The sequence below is a fragment of the Indicator indicator genome, chromosome 5 (genome assembly GCF_027791375.1).
Source record: "Indicator indicator isolate 239-I01 chromosome 5, UM_Iind_1.1, whole genome shotgun sequence".
In the NCBI taxonomy this organism is placed as follows: Eukaryota; Metazoa; Chordata; class Aves; order Piciformes; family Indicatoridae; genus Indicator; species Indicator indicator.
The window spans coordinates 13,194,507-13,207,517 of record NC_072014.1 but is presented as its reverse complement, the minus strand read 5'-3'; positions in this window follow the sequence as shown (position 1 = coordinate 13,207,517).

Sequence of the window (13,011 nt, the reverse complement as noted above, 5' to 3'; positions counted from 1 at the left end):
GCGTGTTTGGACGGGACCCCACTGCACCCAGCTCTGCTCCCCTGAGGCAAGGGTGCAGCGTCCTGGCAGGGTGTAGACCTCCCTATGTACTCAGCAAGTCTGAGTGGGATGCCAGCAACTGCTCCTCTCCCACTGGTGGGGAGGACAGATGGAAAAGCTCAGTGTTCCCGCAGCCAAACTGCAAGGAGATAAGTGGGGGGGGGATGACAGCCTGTAGCAGGGATACAATCCAAGCCTCTCAGAGCCATGCAGCATACCCAGGGCAGCTCCTGGAGGCAGGCAGGAGCATCACGAGGAGCCTCAATGAGCTGCCTCATCTCAGCCAGGAAGGTTTTGGCGGTGGCACCATGCTGGGGTGCCCCAAGCGTGTGCAGACAAGATGCCCAGCTGGAAAAAAATCCCATTTCTCCCTTCTACTGGAATTAGGCAGCTTAAAGCAAAGCAGCAATCTTGTGGGACCTCCTCACATGCAGGTATGCCACTGCCAGCCCTCATTAAGGCAATGATCTTCATTTCACTGCACAACTCCATGCTGGCAGCTCCCAGGGAGGCAACCAGGGCTCAGGCATCCCCCCCAGATTATAGCACCTGTGTTCCACAGATGCATTGCTGACCCCCCTCCTGGCAGTGGGATTTCCAAAATAAGGGCCTGAAGGGTGGCCTGGTGGCATAGGCGGCACTAGAGCATCCCAACCCAATGTCCCCAACTCTGCCACTACCCAAGCAGCCAGGCAGGGATGCAGAATGTACCAGCCAGTAAAATGTTTTTGAGAGGTATTTCCCCAAAGAGAAGCCACAGCAGCTGGCTTGCTGGCAGAGGAGGGGAAACCCCTTGTTAACCTCCTCTAGGCTAAAGGCTCCCAAAGAGCTCTTTGCGTGCTCCAGGGGATGCTGCAGGAAGCTCATTGTGACTTTGCACTTCCTTAAAAGCAAAATTGGCTCCTCAATCTGGTCCCAATTCCCTCCTGGACAGACTGACTGTGTCTTCCCACCACTATCCAGCACTGGCTGCTGCAGTCTGGTCCCCCTGGAAAAGGGGGATGAGGCCACTTTGATCACTGTGGGCTCAGTCCTGTCCCAAAAGAAAAGGGAAAAGGAAAAAAAAAAGGAGGAAAAAAAAAAAGAAGGAAAGACAAGACTGAGGAAAAAAACGGAGGGGGGAAAAAGGGTGGAGGGAAACGAGGAGGGGAAAAAAAAAGAAAGAAAAAGGGAAAAAAAAAAACCAAACCTGTCACCCAGGTTTCAGATCTGCAGCATGCCATCAGTAGTTAAAGAATAATTATTTTACTCTTTGGGGCCAAAGCAGGGCTGAGCAAGCGGATTTCAAGTGCCTCAGGCACGTGCCCCCATGCTGGGGAATGCAGCAATGGCCAGGGACAGCAAATCTAGCCATGAACCCACCAGGCCTCCCAGTCCCCAGCCCGTGTCCCGAGTTCTTGCAGGGGCAGCTCTAGATTGCTCTCCCAAAGGCATTTTGGGAGGTGACAGGGATCCTGCCCCAGTCCAGTTCAGACTGGTCAGGGTTGCATCCCCCAGAAAGATGGGCAGACAGGCAGATGGACAGACGGGTGGACAGAAAGGCAGATGAACACCAGAGGGAGCCTCAGGCTGAGCAAAGTGCAAAAGTATTCTCAGGAGAACCACTTCGTTGCACCCCATCAGGGGTGACCGACCCATCTTCATTACACTGGGGACCCTTTTATCACCAAGGAGTCACTAAGGCCCGGTCAGGGACAGACAGCAGCAGCAGGTTTTGTAGGGTGCAGCTGGACAGGGTGAAGGCAGGGCTTTGTCACCCATGGCTTCCTTCCTCCTTCTGCTCACATCTCAGGGAAGGTCTCTGCAAACTGGTAGGGGATTCTGGGTCTGAGATGTTCCGAGTGAGAAGCTTTAAGCCCAACAAGATGAAGCACAGCTGCAGAAAGGACTTTAATGCTGACAGCAGATGCCAGTGCCTGAGCCAAGCAGAGAAAGACCCCCCCACCCAGGGCACCTCCTGCTCAGCCATGCACCCTTGGAGCAAGGCAAGGATGGAGGTCATAGTATCCCCATGGCGCTACTCCCAGGAAGCCTCCTTAGGAATTAAGGACTTTAATTAACATATTTACTCATTATCAGGCTATTTTAATCCACTTTGTTTGCTGAGACCAGCCCTGGCTTCCCCAGCCTGCAAAGAAGACAGGATAGCTGTGAATCGCCTCTTGCTTTTGGCTACCACTAAAAATGTCCCCAGCCCCATTACCTCACATCTAGAAGTATTCATTCTTCACCACCTTCTCTCAGCTTAGGCAGCTCTCTCTCAAGCCCAATATATGTTTTGAGGCCTATTACATGGAAAATTCCTAATCACAGCATTAGTTAAAATTGGTTTGATGTTGCAGCGTAGTACGGACACGTTGTAAGGAACCTCATTCCTGAATAACCAGAACAGGCTCATAGGATCATTCAGGCTGGAAGGGACCTCAGGAGGCCTCTAGTTCAACCTCCTGCTCAAATCAGGGTCACTCCTGAGCTCAGACCAGCTTGCTGAGCGCTTTATTCAGTTGAGTCTTGAAAACCTCGAAGACTGGAGACTGTACTTTGTGCAGTCCTCAACTTCCTCATGGGGAATTAAGTTTTTCCTTACATCCAGTCTGAAGTCACTCATTTCAGCTTATGCCTGTTGCCTCTTGTTTTCTGCTGCGAAGAGCCTGACTTCATCTTCTTGCTAAACTCCCCATAGGTACTGGGAGGCTGTTGGTTTCTCCCCACCCCTGAAGCTGTTTCTGCTTCAGGCTGAACAAGCCCAGTTCCTTCATTGTGTTCTCACTGGGCAAATGCTCTGGTCTCCCATACGGTGCCCAAGAAAGCAACCGCCTCCAAAGGGCACAAAACAACAGCAGAACAAGTGTTTGGGGCTGCAGCTGATGCCCCAGCTGTGTGTCCCCTCTTCCATGGATGCTGCTGGGGAAGCAAAGGAGGAAACCTTGACACTGCTGGAGGCAGGAGCATTTGTGGACCGAGCAGAAAAATTCAGTAACCATGAGCAGCAGATGATGTCTATAAATCCTATCAGTGTTTGGGATTTTAATCTGTTCTTCATCTAAAAGGCCAAACAACAGCGAAAAGGCCCTTGTCAAGATGCATGCTGGGGATATTGCCACATCCCAAGCTGCTGACCTCCCATGTGGAGACAGCTCCTGGGGAGAGACAGTGGGACACAGATCACAGATGGGCACTCATCCAGAGAGAAGAGAAGCCAAGAGCTGGGGATGAAGATGCACAGGGGCTGAGCCAGCATGAGTGATGGCATCTACCACAGCCCCCAGAATGATGCAGGTGTCAATTTGCTGGGACCTGCCTCCAGGCCAGCATTTCCACCACCCCGGGCTGCACAACACCACCAAACCCCTAGGACTGTGGCATTCCTAAACATTTACTCATGGAGAGCCAGAAACATCCTCCCAGCAAATTCCTCGATAAGATAAACTGTGAAAATGTCACAACTGCCTTGAGAAGCCATCAAATAAACCCATGGGGCAAGAAGAGTGGCCGTGACCAGACCCTCGACACTACCTGCATCCTCCTCCTGCCTCCAAACTGAGTGGAGACAAGAGGTACCCACTACACCAGGGCACCCATCCTGTTCATGGAAAGAGCATTTTTGTCAGCCCTCATGGGAAATTATGCAGCCAACAGCAGCAGGCAGGGCAAGCAAAGCACAAAGCAAACAGCCTTCCTTCCAAGAGTGGCTAAAAATACCCGTGGAGGTCGAGCCTTTGGGGAATGGTGTGTCAAGGGACAGGTCTCATTGAAGGTATCTTGAGTTTGCCTTGTAATTTATTATCCCCCAGCAAAGACTGTGAAACCCTAGCTGGAGAGGAAACAATCAAGAGATGCTGGTGTTCCCCCTTTTTCCCATCCACACAGGCAGGACAAAGCAGTGCCTGCTTTATCTGGCACTTGGAGCAGGGAATTGGGGCTGGGGTGACTTTGGCCACTCTGCAAGGTGCCCCGGCGACCCCAGAGGAGGGATGGTGGAGGGCGGTCATCAGCTTCCAGTCACAATCCCAAGGGAGGTCTTTAAAAGGGTAAGGAAGTCTTCAAAATGCAAGGTGAGCTGGTGTGACCTGTAGACCATCACTGGTGTCCCTCAGCCTCATCCTGCCTCCAGCACTGGCCACCAGCTCTGCTTCCCATCACTTGCCTCCCTCTGGAGCTAACCGACAGCCTGGAGATAAGGCGACAGCCTGGAGATAAGGCGAAGGGAGGCAAGGGAAGGAATGTGACCCCCTCACTCACCCTCTGCCACATTACTAAATTACCTTGTAGACTAATTGCTTCTTGGAGGGTGAAGGCTCACCCCTCCCTCTCACCCCCCACCAGGGTCTTCACTCAGCCTGGGAGCCACACTCCTGGGAATCCCCAAATTTCAATTGCGTTCCTGGCATTCCTACCCCGGGGGCTCTGGCAGCATCCACGACCACTGTCTGGGCACGCATAGGGGCTACCCTGGTTATAAGAGTGGGGTTCAGTCCCCATCTCTGCGAGGGACTGAGCAGATTTGTGGCTGTGGAGCACATCCCTATTCCCAGGCACTTATTTATCTAAGAAGTACAGAGACACCAATGCATCTGGTATCATGGACAAGTGCTGTGCCCAGGGACTGATGCTGTGTGGCAGGATGAGGTCAGAGCTGGGACACGGAGTTTGCAAGCTGACTAGATGCCAACACAGCCTGCTCATTTGCACAAAGCAACACGGAGGAGGACAAGCTACCCAGGTGGAGTACACTCCCCCAAAGCTTGAATGAAGTCTTTCAGCATGATGCAACAGAGAAGCCAAAGAAGCCCAAGACATTAGGACATGACTTGCACAAGCATATTCCCAGCCATGGAGAGGGCTGTGCACCAAGAAGGATGAGGAAAGGGTCCATGGAACACCCTGCTCACACACTGATCATGTTTGTGCACTGCACCATGCTAGGACATTAAACTGCTAGCATCAGCCAACACTGCTGGAGGGTAACCCTGCACCAGCAGTGAAGGCTGCAGGGCAATAGCTGGGAGTCACCCATGACCAGCAGTTTTTCAGGACTTCAGTGCAGAGAAAAATGCCAGCACAGATTTTTAAAAAACCCCAACAATTCACCATACAAAAAGCAGAAGAGTTGCCAAACAAAGCAGTACCTGAAGCTATGATGGAGCAGTACAGCATTCATTCCACGCTACAGCTTCCTTCCTGCATCCACCATGGGCCGAGGCTGCTGGGTGCTAGCTGATTCATGCTGCTGCAAGAGGCAATGTAGATGGCAAGAGACAAGAGGCCATAGCTTGTGGATGATTTACAGAGCCTCTCCGCAGCTTTACAACAGAAGAAACCACCCAGCAGTTCATTAACCTCATCCTCAGCACAGCTCACAGCAAACAAAATGAAAGCTTGTGGGGTTGCCACAGGGCCAGGAGACAAGAAACGCTGTTTTGCTAGGGAATGGAAAGGAAAAGAAAGACTGGGGAGGGGGTTTTATTTTGAACTTCAGCTGCAACCTCCTGCTCATCCAGCCAGCCTCGATCTTGTCAGCCCTGCCCTCCTGCAGCACAGGGGACTTTGTTTAGCTTGGAGCCTCTCGAAGCCTCCAGCTGTGCTCGTAATAAGACCCCTTGTCCGCTCTGTGGTCCTTCCACCTCTCTGCACTCCTCAGACAATAGTTTGCCTGTGCTGCTGACTTTGGCATCGTTTCCCTGCTCTTTCCAAAGTTTACCCTGCACCAGGCAGCTGAGCCTGCCCATCCTTCTTTGGCATCCCACTTCAGGCCAAGATCTCGACACAGCTTTCAGTCCCTTGAGGTGGGGAGATAGAAGCTGGTGAGACATCCAGCAGGCCCTTTGTGGGTAGATGCTGAGGTCAAAGATATTTAATGACTTTGCAAGCAGCCTGGATGAGGGGCCACTTAAACAAAGAAAGTGTCACCCTTGAACTTACTTAGCTGTACGCATCCCAATGCTAAAGAAAAAACAAATCAGTTGCACGCTTTGAAATTAAGTTGAGGAGGTGGTTGAGACCCCATCCCTGGAGGCGTTTAAGGCCAGGCTGGATGAGGCTCTGGCCAGTCTGATCTAGTGTGAGGTGTCCCTGCCCATGGCCGGGGGGTTGGAACTAGATGATCCTTGTGGTCCCTTCCAACCCTGACTGATTCTATGATTCTATGATTCTAATCTATGACGACGTGATGTCAGCCAAGGCTGAGTTCCCCCACTCCCTACCAGGATAATGGTCCATGCCTCCACTGCCACAGAAAGTATTTAAGTAGCAAAATTTAGATCTTTTGAGAAAGTCTAAGCACCCCTTGACTCAAACTGGAGTCAAATGGGTTGATGCTGTCAGTGGCTACTTTGCTGCTTCGTGCAAGTGGAAAGAAGGTATCTTAGCTTCCTTCAGCGCTGGGGAAAGCCAACAGGATCTGGAGGAGTCCAGAAAACACATCATCCCCCTCCAACCAACAACCAAACATGTCAGGCAAGAGATCTCGTTCTCAGCACAAGTAGGAGATGGGGATCAAAAGCATGTCAGGCAAGAGATCTTGTTCTCAGCACAAGAAGGAGATGGGGATCCTCTTTTCAGCAAATCATTTGGTGTTAAAGCAAAATGGGACTTCAATAAATAACTTCATGCACTGGAGTTTACTATCTATAATGTGACAGTGTCAAGAACAAGGATGGCTGCAGAGTGGGTTCCCGTTTGCATACAAAAGGAGACTGAGGAGCAGATTTGCCACCTCCTGAACCAGGATGCCATGGTACCATCCCTGGCATTGGCATCTCAAAGCAAATCCGGCCAGCCTGAGGACACGGTGCTACTGGCTGAGGACAATTATGCAGCCCACGGGTCCCTGCAAGCGGTTGTCCTGGCCAATAAGGGTTAAAAAACCCAACCCCAAACCACACAAAAAACCCAGCAGGCATGCCTGAAGAGGAGGATTAGAGAGAATAGGGGCATTTCTCAGCAAAGACTATGGCAACGTAAATAGAAAAGTAACATTACGATCAAGAAGGGGGCCCTTTCCCTTTGCTTCTGCCCTACAATGCCACTATTGTTTTGCTGACAACCGGTAATTGTCCCAAGCTCCATACACTGGTATTCCCACCCTTTAACCGGGAGGGATTTTGCTGCCGCCGACCCTCTGACACCAGCAAAAATTCACATACCACAGGGTTCAAAGGGGGGGCGGGCTGGAAAGGCTGGGCCAGCCATACTCCGAGCCATACTGGGTATGTCATTTGGGGACTTCCTTTTAGTCATCCATATGAAAAAGAAGCCGTTTGGGATGGTTTTGCTCCCAATGACCATGCCTGGGGTTCAAGGTGTCCCAAACAGCAGTGGGTCTTTACCCCCATTCCAAGTGAGGGGTATCCATTGCCACCCTAGTAGAAAAATTAATCAGTTCCCAAATGCCTGACTCGATGTGGTGCATCCTTTCTCAACCTGGTAGCAAAGAGGAAACTGGGAAAAAAATAATCCCATGGAGCCATGGGTTTTCTTCCCTCCTCAAAAGCTCAGGCATTCATACACCCCTGGAGATGAGGCCCTTGCAGGCAGCAGATGCCCCGCTGCCCGTGGGTCGTGATGGGGATGAGTTGGACCCATCAGTTCTCCTTTGCAGGATGAGGGGGTCATGGTCCCAAGGTCCCCAGACCACCACGAATCAGCACCAGCTCAGAGAAGGTGATAAAAAATACCAGAAAATACCTCAAGCAGAATAAAACACTTCCATGTTCAAAAGGTAGATTCTTCTTTTTTTCTGGCCTGAAAGACCAGAAAAAGAGGGGGGGGAAAGCATATTTTTTTTTCTGCTACAGACTGCAGGCAGCACAGCCAAGAACAGAATGAGAGGACCCATGCAATCACCAAAGGATCCATCGCTTAGCACAATAACCAGCTGCACTGAGATTGTTTTTTAGTATTTTTTTCTCCTGCATTTTAATTACATGATCACAGAAGTTTCTTCCTAATAGGAAAGCTGGAAACCAGTTTTTCCTGCAGCAAGGCCAATTCCACAAATGCTAGCAGTGACCTGTAAAGATAAAACATGCCCCACGGATCTGTAGAGTAACATCTTTCCTTCCTTGCAGTGTCACCAGCCTGTTTTGCTGGGGTGGGGTTTTGTTTCTTGTTGCTTTAAGCACCCAAGAGATAAAACCCCACTTAACCTATCCCAGTCACAGGAAAAAAAAAAAAAAACCAAACAAAAAACAACCCCAAAAAACAACACATAGGCAGGAGGAGCTACAGACTCCAGGCAAGCTTCAGCGTGTCCCCGCAGCACCCAGCCAGGCTCTGAGGAGCACGAACCGCAACCCCCCCCCTTCTCCCAACCCTGGAGCCCTGCCAGCTCCTTGCCTAGTTAAAGCATGTGGCCGCTTGCAGGGCAGAAAGCCGGCAGCTGGAGCATGAAGGCTCCAGCACCTCACCACCAAACCAGCACCCCACTTGTAAGGATGCTGGAGCCTGGAGGAGCCCAGGGTTGTATCAGTACCCAACTGACCTCGGCTGAATCACTTGCTTGGCCAGAGGGGTGACACAGCTGTAGTGCAAAAATTAAACCCAGATTTTGTCATTAAACCAATTTTGGTCAGAGAGGATTGCGCTGCACCCCCTTTTTGGGGATACTGGAACACAGCAGGATGGGGGGAACATCAAGGAAGAGACAAAGGCTTGCATGGCTCATGGGGGAAATGCTCAGAAGCCCCTTGGCAAGGGGAGGAGGACAGGAGAAAGCCCAGAAAGGGCTTCAGGGAAAGCAGAGGAAGGGCTTAAAAGATTAAAAAGGGACAATGTTATCAGCAGGCAGCTGCGGTGTGCCTCTGTGCCACACACGCGAGGGGCTTTGACTGATGGCTCTGGCAGCGTGGTACCCATCAAAATCCTGCAGTACCCACCACCCTACCATCCAAGATGGATGTTTGGATGCTGGCACTGGCTGCACCCCTGAAACCCACACAGGGGCAGTGAAGCACCACCAGCAAACTTGGAAGCAAAGCAGGGTCATCAAGAGATCGAACAGCAACAGCATGATAGAAAGATTAAACAGCAACATGAAAGAAATGGGTAACATTTCTACTCTCTACCCAAGCAAACTGGTTTTTACTGGTGTTTGTGCAACTGTGGTGCAGCAGTTCGAATCACAGCAGCAGCAGCCTGAAGCCACAGAGGAACAACCAGCAGCTTAACAGCAATCCTTGTGCAGCAACTTGCACAGCCACTGCTTTGGGGTACAAAAGACGTACTGGGAGACCCACTGCCACCATGAGAGTCAGATTTAGAGTGAAATAGGCTGTTGCAAGGACCCTGTACAGCTGCAGTGGGGCTGGTGCCACCAGGCAGGCTACAACTGGCCATGGAGCCTCCCACCTCAGCGAACCTCCTAAGCCAGGCTTGGTGTTGGTCTAGGTACTAGTGAGGTCGCACCTTGAACAGTGGGTATGGTTTTCAGGCTTTCACTACAAGAAGGATATTAAGGTGCTGAACTGAGTCCTAAGAAAGGCAACATAGCTGGTGAAGGCTCTAGAGTACAGGTATTATTAGGAACAGCTGAGGGAACTGAGATTGTTTAGGCTGGAGAAAATGAGGCTCAGGGGAGACCTTCTCGCTCTCTACAACTACCCAAAAGGAGGTAGTATTTAGAGGTGGACATTGACCTTTTCTCCCAAGTAACAAGCAATATGACATGAGGAAACAGCTTCAAATTGAGCCAAGCGAGGTTTAGGATAGACGTCAGGCAAAATTTCTTCCCTGAAATGGTTGTTAAGCCCTTGGATATGTCGTTCAAGTAAATGGTGGAGTCACCATCCCTGGAGGGATTTAAAAGACATGTAGATGTGGTGCTGAGGGACATTGTTTATTGGTGGACTTGGCAGTGCTGCATTAACAGTTGGACTCGACCATCTTAAATGTCTTTTCCAACCTAAATGAGTCTATGCTTCACCATCAATCCACCCATTCCTGGTTGAATGCAGGCCAGGAGAAACATCCCTAAGCCTCTTTAATCACCCATCTCCAAAACTTCCCCACTGCTGGACCAAAGCTAACCACCAGGAGCTGCTGTTGGAGCCAGAGGCAGGCACAGGGAGCAGGGCCAGGGCTGCCCCCAGAGCCCAGCCCAGCTCTCCCCTCTGCCCAGCCATAAGGAGAGGCACGCATCCGGAGCACCAGCCTGGGATGGAGCAGGCCACGGCCAGTGTCCGTCTTACACCGCTGCATTAATCCTGTTGCTAAGACACCCGGGGGTGCAGAAACACAACACCCGGCGGATTAGCGTCTAGACGGCCTGACCTTTCCTTCCACCGCCAGGTGGAACCGCCAGGAGAACCGGGCGCCCCGGGATGAAAGGAGAGGTTTCTGTAGGTGGGAGCCAGGGAGGGAGGGACAGCACTGTTGCTGAAAGAGCCATTTCACTACCTGCTGCTGAAGAGGGATGTGCAGGAGATGGACCCAGGTCCTGCAACCTGCTGCCAAGCCTGGGCTTTGCCCAGCAACCCAGCTGACAATAGAGCTTTTCATGAGAGGGGACGATGTCAACCCTGCAATTAGCAAGGGAAAAGAAAAAAGTGCCGAAAGAAGATTATTACCTTCAGCAGTTGCCTCTGGGGGCCCCTCTCAAATGGCTTTGTTAACTCTTTCGGCTGAACCCAGGAAGTAGAATGTGAGGAAGGAGCCACCGTTGTCAGCAACAGTTGGTGGCCAGGTGGACCCAGGGTGGCATCTAAACCCTAAGGGATGCCATGAGGAGTCTCCTTGGACACTATTGGAGCGACCTGGCAGCAAGCAATGTCTCTACCCCTGAAGTCCAATGCTGAATCAGACACAGAGGGAACCAGGACCATCACCCACCTATATTCTAGCTGGGAGGGAACCACGCTACAGCTACCATCATCTCCCACTAAGATCTGGGGAAGTCCTTGTGAGATCAGACACTGACCTGGGTAAATCACATCCTCACTCAAGCCATCAAGTAGCCACAGCATAAGCCAGCACTGAACATCTTCTGCCTCCCGCCTTACTGAGTAATGCAATGGAGGGCCCAGCCCAGTGGGTACCACATGCTGTAGTGGGTGACAGGACTCTCCCATATCCTCCACATCTTCATGACCTGATGTCTCCATCTCCCCAGCAAAAAGAGGCAATATCTTGTTGAAATAAAACAGCATGTATTTTTATCAGGTAGTACCCTGGTTACCTGGTGGGAGGAGGTTAGAAACCTCCCTCTGGGCAATATTTCTGCTCTTGCTGCTAACCCCTACCCCAGCTTTCTCTTTTGCCACCCACCCAGAGGAAATCCAAGCTTGGTCACCTTAGAGGAGAACAGCTGATGGCCCTGATGGTGCCATTGTCCCCCACCCCAGGGGCATCACCTGATGCAAGTCATTCCTGCAAGAAGCCATTCAGAGAGCAAATCCTTAGTCAGGCCTCCAGCAGCTTTGGCAGGCAGCCCAAGTGCAGTGACAGGGAGGGGACCTGTGGGGACAGCTCACCTATTTGTCCCAGGAACACTGCTTTCCAGGCTTACAGGTGAAGCAGGGCTGTAGCACTTGCTCCTGGGGAGCCAGGTCTGGCTTCACTGAACCCTAAGGACACCTTTGGTAGCTGAAGCATTGGTCTTGTCCCCACAAGGAGATTTAACAGCAAGCCCCAGGTGCAGGGGTCCCCAGTGCAGCTGCAGAAATAACAACTGCTTAATCAAGTCCTACATTAAAAGCCAAAGAACTCACATGTGATACTGCAACACACTTTCCTCCATCTGCAAAGTCAGGGACTTTCTCCCACTTTATGATATTCAGAGGGATTCAGTACCAGCCAAAATCACTGCAGTTCTCTTCCATGCCCCCTCCCATTCATCAGTGCTTCCTCCAACCATCAGCTCTCAGCATGAGGCACATCTGCCTGAAAGGCAGCTGCATCACTGCTACACAGACACTGGCACCTAGGGGGCATTGGTACCTCCAGCGTGGCTGGAGGACAGGAGAGCCTGTGAGAGCAACTAATGGAGGTGCAGAGACCAGATGGAGCGATGGGGTGAAGCAGAGTCCAGCACTGACCTCCCACGCTGCCTCCAGGCTGTGTATGGAGAGATGTGCAGGACACCCTTGCAAAGGATCCATCTCCCACGGGAAGGCTGCAGAGAGCTGAGCCCTCAGGTCTGTGCCTGCACCAGATAAGGCCCCTCCAGCAGGCTCAGGGCTACTGGCATCTCCCAGAAGAGCGATGCCATGCCATGCACTGCATGTTAGGGCTCTAGGGAGGGAATCCTCACTCATGACACAGCAGGATGTAATCTCCTTACAAAGCACAGGGGCTCCTGGCTCCGAGAGCACACATCCGCCCCAGGGAGAACACCCTGGTGCTCAGCAGAGGAGTGCAAATTCACCTCATGAGCAAGACAAGTGGTTATTAATGATGGGCACATGCTAACCAACGCTGGGGTGAAGGCTTAGGGTCCTGGCATGTGGACACTACAAGCCCTTCTCCTGTTTCAGAACCTGGCTGGGGAGATGCTGGCATGAGGTGTCCTGGGGCTCCGCACCCCCATATATGTCCTGGGTCAGGGCAAGCCCATCCCCTTGCTTCAGCACAGCCCCCTGCCCAAAAGCAAGGTGGGAGGGGCAATGGCTGTGGTCACTCCATCCCTGGGAACAATGTTGGGAGTAGAGTGAAGATCTAAGGGGGTCTCCCCAGGAAGAAGTGGGGAGATGACCGCATGCTGGGGTTTGGCTAGGAACTGCCACTCCCAAAACTGGGCTGGCCACAGGAGTGCTCACCACCAAGACAAAGGCCCCAGCCCCTCTGCGGAACATTTTAGGGCCAGAAGGGAAGGGCCACACAAAAAGATACCTTCCCACCCTGGGGAGCTGGTTAAGAGGAAGACAAGATGTCATTTCACTCACTGGTGAGTCTCTTGCTACTCTAACTTGCGTGCATCACTCCTCCAACCTGGCCCACAGGTGCTTAGAGGAGGGGTTCACATCACCCCTTCTTTGG